The sequence below is a fragment of the Pantherophis guttatus genome, chromosome 2 (genome assembly GCF_059756535.1).
Source record: "Pantherophis guttatus breed Tessera chromosome 2, ASM5975653v1, whole genome shotgun sequence".
NCBI classification, from domain to species: domain Eukaryota; kingdom Metazoa; phylum Chordata; class Lepidosauria; order Squamata; family Colubridae; genus Pantherophis; species Pantherophis guttatus.
In genome coordinates, this window is record NC_142064.1 from 43247116 (window position 1) to 43257314 (window position 10199).

Here is a 10199-nt window from a genome sequence, read left to right on the forward strand (position 1 = left end):
CTTAGCAGGGCTTTTGGCCCCCCCTAAGCGGTGTTCTTTTTTATACAAAGTCAGCTTATTGCCCCCACAATCCGGGTCCTTATTTTACCTACCTCGAAAGGATGGAAGGCTGAGTCAACCTTGAGCCTGGTGAGATTTGAACTTGCAGTAATTGCAGGCAGCTGGTGCTACTTAATAGCACTTTAGTCTGCTGCGCCACCAATGAGGTGAACATTAATATAGTTATTGAAAAAGAGGCCTGCTTAATTCAGGAAGCTGAAGGCATAACCCATACTATGGTACTATATTTTGCTCCACCCTTCTAGATGTTTTGGACATCATTCCAATCATTCTAAGTCAGAGTGCAATCTAATAATGCAAACATAGAAGACACCAGATTAGAAAAACTGATGCTCTTCATGATGAGATGCATTCTGCACAGGTTCAGAAGAAGCAAAGTCTCTGTGTATGTACGTATGTTCTTCCAAGTCTGAAGTGCTGATAAAAGTTTTAGCTTTGCTCAACCCATTCCTTTGTATTCCAAAGAGTATCTGTTATAGTGACTGTGCAGGAATCCAAATGCTTGTTCTGATCTTTGGAACTCTGTAGAGATTCCACCATGAAGTTACTCACATTTAACCATGATTTACTCAAAATAACTGTATGGTACATATTGAACTACAAACTAACCAGACGGCTGCTCTCGAACAACATTTTGTTCTAAAATGTGGTTAGCTAGTTTTTGATCCCCCAGCAGGTGGTAGTAATTAATCATTCTTGGCTGGAAGGTCAACCCTGCTTAAGTTATTATATAGGGGGTTGGGCACACCTGGGAATTCCAGGACTGTTGGCTAGACTGGAAAGTTTAAAAAATGCCCTGGAAGATGGCAAATTATGTGATGTTGCTTTTTTAAAAAAAAACCTGCATACATACAGTCATCAGGAGTAAAACTTGAGAGCATCTTTATTACTTGGGTAGAAAGTATGCCTTGGTGTTATCTAGGTTGCTATGGGTACAATGGAAGTAGGAATCCAGGAATCCAGATAATGGAAGAACCAGGGATGAGTTTAGGAGAAATTGTACAAACATTCTAAATGAATATATTCCAAGAAGAAAAGTATTCTATTAGATGATATGAATACATGGCTGAGAATCAGGTGAGACAGTCATAAAAGTAATTAGACCATTTGGCAATCAAAGAATTAATGAGAACTTTAATTAATGGATATTGTTTAGATCAAGGTCTGTTTCAAATAGGTGGTTTAAGCATGCACATCTGTTCCTAGGTAGACAAGACATTATAGCAGTAGACAACATCAAAATCAGAAAATGTTCACATGTGGATATGCAAAAGAATAAATATATATTCTTTGAGCCTGAGTGGCATAGGAGGCTAATGCTTCCTACTAAGGCAGCATTTAACATCCAGCTGCCTGCAATTACTGCGAGTTCAATTCTCACCAGGCTCAAGGTCAACTCAGCCTTCCATCCTTTCTAAGGTGGGTAAAATGAGGACCCGGTTTGTGGAGGCAATAAGCTGACTTTGTATAAAATATACAAAAGTATGAAGGCTATTGCTTAACGCATTGTAAGCCGCCCTGAGTCTCCGGAGAAGGGCGGCATATAAAAATAAATTATATATATTATATCATTATATATATATATATAATTATATATATATCATTATATATATATATATATATATATATATATATATATATATATATATATATATAATTTATATATATTTATATATAATTTATATGTATGTGTGTGTGTGTATGTGTATGTGTGTGTGTGTGTGTGTGTGTGTGTGTATATATATATATATATATATATATATATATATATATATATATATATAAAAGCATGGTTGATTTATGTGTTTGTGATGAATTAAGAGACTGATTGACATACAGAAGAGATTGAGAGATTCTGAAGGTGATACAGAGCGGCTGTTGGTAACATCATGACTGAATCTTGGGAAGAATGGAGATAGAAGAAAAGGAAAGAGGCAAAAGAAATTTGACAGAAAGGAGAACAACTGCAGGAAGAGAAAATATGAAGCCTGTTTGAAAACCTATTGAAAGCTAGACTGATCTGAATAGAAAGTAATGAATGTAAGGAAAGAAGATGTGGAGTAAATAGAATATGCCATTTATTAACACAGAAGTTTATGGAGTTAGGCTAATGGAAGTATGAAAAAAGATACTTAGTAGAATGTTGAAGTGGAAGAGGCTATGGATAAAGAAAAATGTACATACAGGAATGAGTGTTGGACAAAAGAGGAAGAGAAAAAAATCATTTAGTGTTTAGAAAAAAGAAAGGAAGGAATTGTTAAGATCAAAAGCAACAGAGGAAAAGGCCAAACAATGAATCTGTTGCAGAATGAATGGAATTAAAAGTCACAGAGATGAAATGGTTTGGGAAGAAATCAATAAGGGAAAATGCTGTAAGGAAAAATATTAGACATTTGCTGAAAAGTTATAGAGCTACCTCAAAAAGTGAAATTGAAATAAATGCTGTAAATGTAACTAATTGAGTGAGATGATGAAAAATAAGTAATGCGTGCTATAGGAATGTTTTTTTTAAAAAAAAAGTAGTGTTGCAGATGATATAAGAAATATGGATTAATAAAATATGGATGTGGCTTGCTTATAGAGTGGCTATGAGACTTGCTTAATGCTTGTGCAAAGGCTACACCTTTGCCTAATGTTTTGTAGAATATTATTGTTTCCCTGTACAAAAAAGAAAAGTGGTAAAACTGACTGCAAAAGCTACATGGGAGATTATGGAGTGTACCTCTAACGTGGTTGGGCAAAATTCTGATTGTTATTTCTCAAACCTCTGCAGTTCATTTTTCATTGGATAAGAGCTCCACTGAGATTTTTGCTCTGCAACAGGTCACTGAAAAATGTATAAAAGTGAGAAATAAATATGCTGTTTGTTGATTTAGAAAAATGTATGATAAACTGAATGGGCTATTGCTGAATGTGATAAGAATGATATATGACAGAAGCATCTATGAAAACAAATTACATGTTTAGCAAATGCTTCAACATTGAGTAGGTAGACAAAAATGTGTGATGTCTCCTTGGTTGTTTAATCTATTTATGGAAGAAAAGATTACAAGGAATATTTGTAGTGATGTTAGAGGTGTATTGGGAACATGAGCATACATATACTTTTGTATGCAGGGAATGCCATGTTATTGGCCAAAAACCTGAATGGTTTCACTAATTGTATGGTGCAATAAGGAATATGGATCTAAAATTTAACTAAGATTAAGATAGTTATTTTGAGAGGGAAAAGGGAATGGATGATTGGATGGATGGACGGATGGATGGACGGATGGACGACGAATAAAAAAGTAGATGAATGTGTATCCCTTGATAAGAGTGTTAACTGAAGATGGGTAAATGGCTGGACAAATTTAAACATGCACATATGAAAAGGATGATACTGGATATTATATGGTCTGTTGCAAATAATGTTTGTCAAAACAAGCAAACTGGATGTGTCTAAGAGTGAGCTTCTGCCCCCTTTGTCATATGGGAGATATGTTATGTCAAACTACATAAATAAGTTGAATGGAATGGGACTGGGGTCCTTGAGTGAATGGGGTAAAACAAGGGGAAATAGGAACAGAAATGAATGAGCCCTGAAGGAATGTGGATTGAATTCTAAAGTGAGTGCTATGGAGAGAATGAATGGGGAATGATTTGCAAACAAATATACTTGAGGGAAAAGTGAATAAGTGGAATAGAATGGAAAAATTGAGAAGTCTGTTTCCATAAATTGAGGAGATCCCCCTCCCCAAAAGAGAAAGAGAAATGTTTAGGAAAAAAAGGCTAAAAAGGAGGAGACTGTGAGTTCTAGTCCCGCCTTAAGCACAAAGCCAGTTGGGTGACCTTGAGCCAGTCACACTCTCTCAGCCCAACAAAGCAGGCAATGGCAAGCCACTCAGAAAAACCTTGCTTAAAAAAAACTGCAGGGATTTGTCCAGACATTCTCTGAGAATCAGACACAATTGAACAGAAGGGGAAAAATGGAAGTGTATGCATGTGTTGGAAGCAAATGATTTGTCAAAATAGGAAGGTATAAAATGCATTGTGTTGGTGTCCACAGGATCTAATTATATCGTCCTTTATTGTTCCTATCTCACGCCTCTAACTTCCTTTGCTTGTTGTTGCTTAATCTCTTTCTCACATTCTCACATAGCACTGCTTATTCCGGGAGGGAATAACCTCAGGGTGTGTCTTCGGGATTTGATCAGGGGTGAAATCCAGCAGATTTTGACAGGTTCTAGAGAACCGGTAGCGGAAATTTTGAGCAGTTCGGAGAACCTGCAAATACCACCTCTGGCTGGCCCCAGAGTGGGGTGGGAATGGAGAGTTTGCAATATCCTTCCCCCAGGAGTGCAGAGGGAATGAGGATTTTACAGTATCCTTCCCCCTGGAGTAGGGTGAGAATGGAGATTTTGCAGTATCCTTCCCCTGCCACGCCCATCAAGCCACGCCTACAAAACCGATAGTAAAAAAAAAATTTGGACTTCACCACTGGGTTTGATCAGTGGTTCCTCTTGCAGGAGAAACTAGACCCCAAATTCTCCAATCCCATTCTCAGAAATAAAGGCAGCTGATGCACCCCGTTTATCCGTACCGTGGGGCTCGTTGATAACAAGCAATGGGTCCGTTGTTCCCAATGGATCAGCATTTCCCGTCCGCGCCTAGTAAAACCACTCGGGGAAACAGGCTGCTCTTTCTGAGTTGCAGCCACTGAAAGGGACCCGAGACTTTCTTCGCTGGTCGAGGAAGGTGGGTTAAGCATTTAATCGGGGCCGCTCAAAAACTCTTTGGGGAAGGACGACTTCTTTGCCTGAGTTTTCTCCCTTCGCTGCACAGCACAAGCCCCATCCAGAGTATCTGAGCCGGTTGTCTATAGCTCGCACTACCCTCTTCTAAAGCAACTGCGGAAGATCTCTTCACACACACACACACACACACACATACACACACACACACAACAATGCGCACCCACCCTTGCAGCTCCCTTGCTCTCTCAACCCCTCGGGTCCACACAACTGCCGACCCCCCAGAGAAAAGGGCTTCAGAGTCAGCCCACCTAAATCACCTCTGGAAAAAAGAGGCGCTGCCTTGCAAAAGTTGAGCTTTCGGATTCCAGCGTCTCCGCCGCCACCGAGCTTAGCCAGCGGGACTCCGTCCCATCCCAGGGCTAACCTAAGAGGGGGGGACCCCGCTGGGAGAGAGAGGCCTTTGGTTTATACCCCAGCAGCAAGGGGTGAGGGGAGCGAAAGGCGCTTTTGCTCGTCCTGGCTTGATCTTTCCCTCCGCAGCTGCCGGACCCAAGGATCTGCTGCCCCCACCCCACCCCCAATGTGGAATATTTGCTCTGTTGGTTCCATTGAAGGTCTCCAGGCTCGCCAGCTTTCCACCTGGTACCGCAACGTCTTCTACAAGCTCCCACCCGACCAGCCGAGAAAGGAAGCGCAGCCCGCTAACGTGACTTGAGACGGCAAGCCGAATCCTTTGCCGAGGAGCCTACTCTCCGTTCTTCATCTCGGTTCGGGCAAGAAGATGGGGGGGGGGGAGAGAGAGAAGGTTTGGGGATGAGTTTTGCCTGTCACTCTTATATTTGGCAATCTGCAACTTAACAACTAGGTGCCAGATGTGCGAGTGTTTGGATCAAGGTCTTGGTAGCGCAGCAGACTAAAGCACTGTTAAGTAACACCAGCTGCCTGCAATTACTGCAAGTTCCAATCTCACCAGGCTCAAGGTTGACTCAGCCTTCCATCCTTTCGAGGTAGGTAAAATGAGGACCCGGTTTGTGGGAGCAATAAGCTGACTTTGTATAAAAAAGAACACCGCTGGGGAGGGGGGGACGAAAGCCCTACTAAGCAGGTATATACAAAAGTATGAAGGCTATTGCTTAACGCATTGTAAGCCGCCCTGAGCCTCCGGAAAAGGGCGGCATATAAATGGAACCAATAAATAAAGGTCTGAACTGAATTGGGGGGGGGATTTCTTTCCCTAGAACCAAAGTTTCCCAAAGCTGTTCTTGCTTGCTGAAAATAAATCCCATCTGCCAACAGACTCTCCGAGGGATTCAGATGAAAGCAAGATAGCCTCTCTTCAAAAGCTGAGCAAGCCAAGCAAAGGGTTGGAGCAGCCTCCTGAATAGTTCCCAGAACCAAGACCAAGGTCAACCGTCTTATAGTTCCAACTGGTTTCTGTCAAACTGGTTTCCTGGGATGATCCACATCTGTATGCAATCCACATCCTGTAGCCAAGAAGGATCCCTGGTCTGTGCACTTTGGCCTAAGCCCAGGCTGTAGGGAACATGGAGGAGAAATAGGGAAGCCTCCACAAACCTGAAAGAAAGTTAAGTATCCCTAGACTGCAGGAATTCTAACTATGACCCCTCTTGTACAGCCCATGGTGTTGCTACAAAAGTAATTTTGTCTTAATCAGAAGGATTTTACTTAAATAAAAGAGCAGCTCCTTAATCTACTCAGTGAAATAAACTGGGAAAGGGGGTAGGGGGGGGAGGAGAAGAAAGAAGTAAAAGCAGTCCAAGCTGCTTTTAGTCTGAAAGTCAGAGACAGATGGAATGGAGGAAGTGGGGGAGATGACTGGTTTCTCTACCCAAGAGCAAAGATTCCTCCCAACTTCCTATACTTTCAAGTGATGAAGCTGGTCAAATTCCCAAGGGGAAAGTTCAGGGTGAAACGACATTCCTGACCCCCTTCTTGGCTGCTGGCCTTCGGAAAGGCTACCAAAAGTTCAACTGCTAAAGAGGCACCCTGGAAATCCTTTGCCAAAAAGACTGGCAGCTTTAAAAAAAAAACTCCACTTGTTTCAAAACTCCTCTCAGTACTTCCAGGGTTACTTCAAATGAAAACTTGCCCTTCCTAAGTAGGTTTGCTTAAAAGAGAGAGAAGCCATTAATTAATATCATGTTGGTTTTTTCCCAGACTTTCTTTCCCTGCTTGAGTTTATTTAAAATATGAATGTGCCTAGGCCACATCTAGTTTCTGCATATCCCCCGTGAGGTTTCCATCATTTCATGTGAGCATTAAAGTAGCTCTTTTCCCCTAATTCTGGGATACCTTGTGCAGGTTGGTTTAGTTTTTCATAAGAGGTTAGCTCTAATGCGTTCAGTTAAAAATGCACTCTTTTTCTCAAGAAACACTCAAGGACTTCAGCAACTAGGCTGCCATCTTATACAGGTAGTCCTCAACTTACGACCAAGGAGGAAATGAAATGCTCCCGGTTGGGACCGGATCGCCCGATCCGGTAGCGATAGAGGCGGGTGGTTCGGAGAACTGGTAGCAAAAATCCCTGCCCCCCCACCATTGCCCAGCTGAGACGCACAATCATCAGAGGCTTTTTTTTTTTTTAAAGCATTTTTTCTACAACCTCTTTGGCCGAAAAAATGCTTTTAAAAGTAAAAAAAAAAAAGCCTCTGATGATCGTGTGGCTCAGCTGGGATCATCAGAGGCTTTAAAAAAAAAAAGAAAGAAAGCCTCTGCCAATCAGGCAAGTCAACTTTGATCGTCAGAGGCTTTAAAAGCATTTTTTTTACAACCTCTTCAGCCGAAGAGGTTGTAGAAAAAAATGCTTTTAAAAGTTTTTTTTTAAAAAAGTTGGCCACACCCACTCAGTCATATTACCCCACACACACCAAGCCACGCCCACAGAACTGGTAATAACAAATTTTACATTTCACCACTGCTTACGACCCCAGTTGAGCCCCAAATGTATGTTGCTAAGAGAGAAATTTGGTAAGTGAGTTTGCCCCATTTTACGACTTTTTCCCCTCATTCGTTAAGCGAATCATGGCAGTTCTTAAATGAGTAACCTGGTTGTTTAAGTGAATCCATGGGCTTCCCCGTGGACTTCGTTTGTCAGAAGGTCACAACAGGGGATCACATGACCCTGGGACACTGCAACCGTCACAAAGGCAAGTCAGTTATCAAGCATACGAATGTAAATCATGTGATCATGCGGATGCTATAACAGTCGTAAGTGTGTGAAAAAATGATCATATAAGTCATTTTTTTCAGTGCCATTGTCACTGAACTGTTGTCACTAAATGAACTGTCGTAAGTTGAGGACTACCTGTACTTGAGCAGTCCCATTGAACTGAGTTCACATTTGATCCCCTTTCCATAATGCCTTCTGGGGTGTGACTGTTGCTCACTCCAAAAGTTAGTTTCACCTAGCCTCAACTTATGATTTAAACCACAGACTTATGTCATCAATTCTGGAAGCTGAATAAAAGCTCCAGGCTCCAGGTGGGTAACAGCCACCTTACCGTCCATGGTTCTTGTAAGAACATGCCTTCCTCTCCTCTGATTCTTAGAGGCAACATAAGTGGATATGTTACAGGTGGAACTAAAATGGATTTGGAATCTGTTGTGAGGCCAACCAAGTGGCTAAGGCCCAAGGCATTGCCCTTAGGTCATTAATTTACTTCCAATACCACCTATCTTTCTCAGCATTTGTTCTCAGGGTTATTGGGATTATTTCAGACTTCCTTTTATACCTCTTGCTCGCACTTCTGATATTATCTTCTCTCCAGGCTTCTTTCCCACAGGAAAGGAAAAGAGAATTTGGGTATTATTTTTAGGAAAGAAGAGAAGTTATACTTATGCAACTCCATATTTGCACAGTTCCAAAGTGAGGCTGGTGGGGAGCCTTCGTCTTGGATTTAATACTTTATTTTTCCTCGTTGCAGCATCCTGAAAATAATTAGCCACATAAAACTGACTTTAATATGGATTCTTTGCCAGTTTCCTCGTCCTTGTCCTTTTCGATTTCAATCTCTTCTCCTGGTGAGGTAAAACCAGTTTTGCCCAGCAGTTAATCAGTTTTCAGTTCTCCTGCTACAGTATTCAAGACCTAGCTAGCTGCATTATCATGGCAAGGATTTTCTCCCTCCTCCATTGGTATTTCTGCCCTAAATACTAACTTTAGAGTATTCATATATAAATATGTATAACTTTACATTTAAGTCCGGAAGCTGTCTTCCCTTAGAATTCTACATTGCCTGTTATTTTTAACTTCAAAGTGACCAAAAGATAAGTGGGAGGATAGAGAGGCTAGAGCAGTGATGGTGAATCTTTTAGACACCAAGTGCCCAAATGGCACACTCACGTATGCCCAAACTGAAAGGTGCGTATGCATGAGTAAACACGTGCACGAGCGAGCAAACATGCACTCGTGCATCCACGGACATGCGCACACACATGCGCAGCAGAGACCCGAAGACCAGCTGGCAGCACGGCAAGAGGTAAGATTTTTTTCTTTCATGGGCTTCTGTTTCGTCATTTGTCAGAGAAACAGAAGCTCACAAAAGAAACACAGAGAGCTGAGCTGTGGCAATGGCGCACATGCCAGCAGAGAGGGCTCTGAGTGCCACCTCTGGCACACGTGCCATAGGTTCACCCTCACAGGCCTAGAGGAACCCAAGCTGTAAAAATCCTCTAGATCAGGCAGGGGTCTCCAACTCTGGCAACTATACGACTTGTGGACTTCAAGTCCCAGAATTCCTCAGCCACCGCATGCACTGGCTGAGGAATTCTGGGAGTTGAAGTCCACAAGTTGTAAAGTTGCCGAGGTTGGAGACCCCTGCTCTAGAATCCAATTGTTCTTGGGGCCTATTTGGATGCATCCACCTAATTACCTAGGCAAAAACAAGGAAGTGGTTTATCATTGTCTTTCTCCAGATTTTTCTTCAATTTCCCAGTCTAGACAACAGCCCTGGGATTCCCTTGTGGTCTCCCATCTAATTAAAAAAACTCCAGCACTGCTTAGTTTTATTCTAAATTAAAATCACTGGGTGCTGGCAGTTCCTATGCCATCAGCAACCGAAGTTATTTTTGTACCAGTGGCAGTTTGTCTAAAGAAAGTTTGAAGGCAAGATTAAAAATCCCAATTTATTTAGAATACACAGCCCAAGCCTGATGCTTTTTTTGCCCTGCCACGTTGCCATGAACACCAAGGAGATTTAATCCAATTCAGCATCCAGTCACAAGGGACGACACAGTGCATGGTGAGACAGTTCATACATACAGCCAATTTTATGCTGGTATTATTTTGTGCCAAAAAATTTTTAAAAAGTGAGATAACGCTTTAAATCAAGCATAGAGGTGTGTAAGATTCCAACTATACTTGGACTAAAATGCCATCTCCAC

The 10199-nt window shown here is 41.7% G+C and overlaps 1 protein-coding gene across 10 annotated transcripts in view; it reads right to left on the reverse strand.

The window, feature by feature from the left end:
- LOC117679058 (uncharacterized) overlaps window positions 1–10199 on the reverse strand; it is a 135958-nt gene that overhangs the window by 111925 nt on the left and 13834 nt on the right. The gene's annotated exons all lie outside the window — the stretch shown is intronic.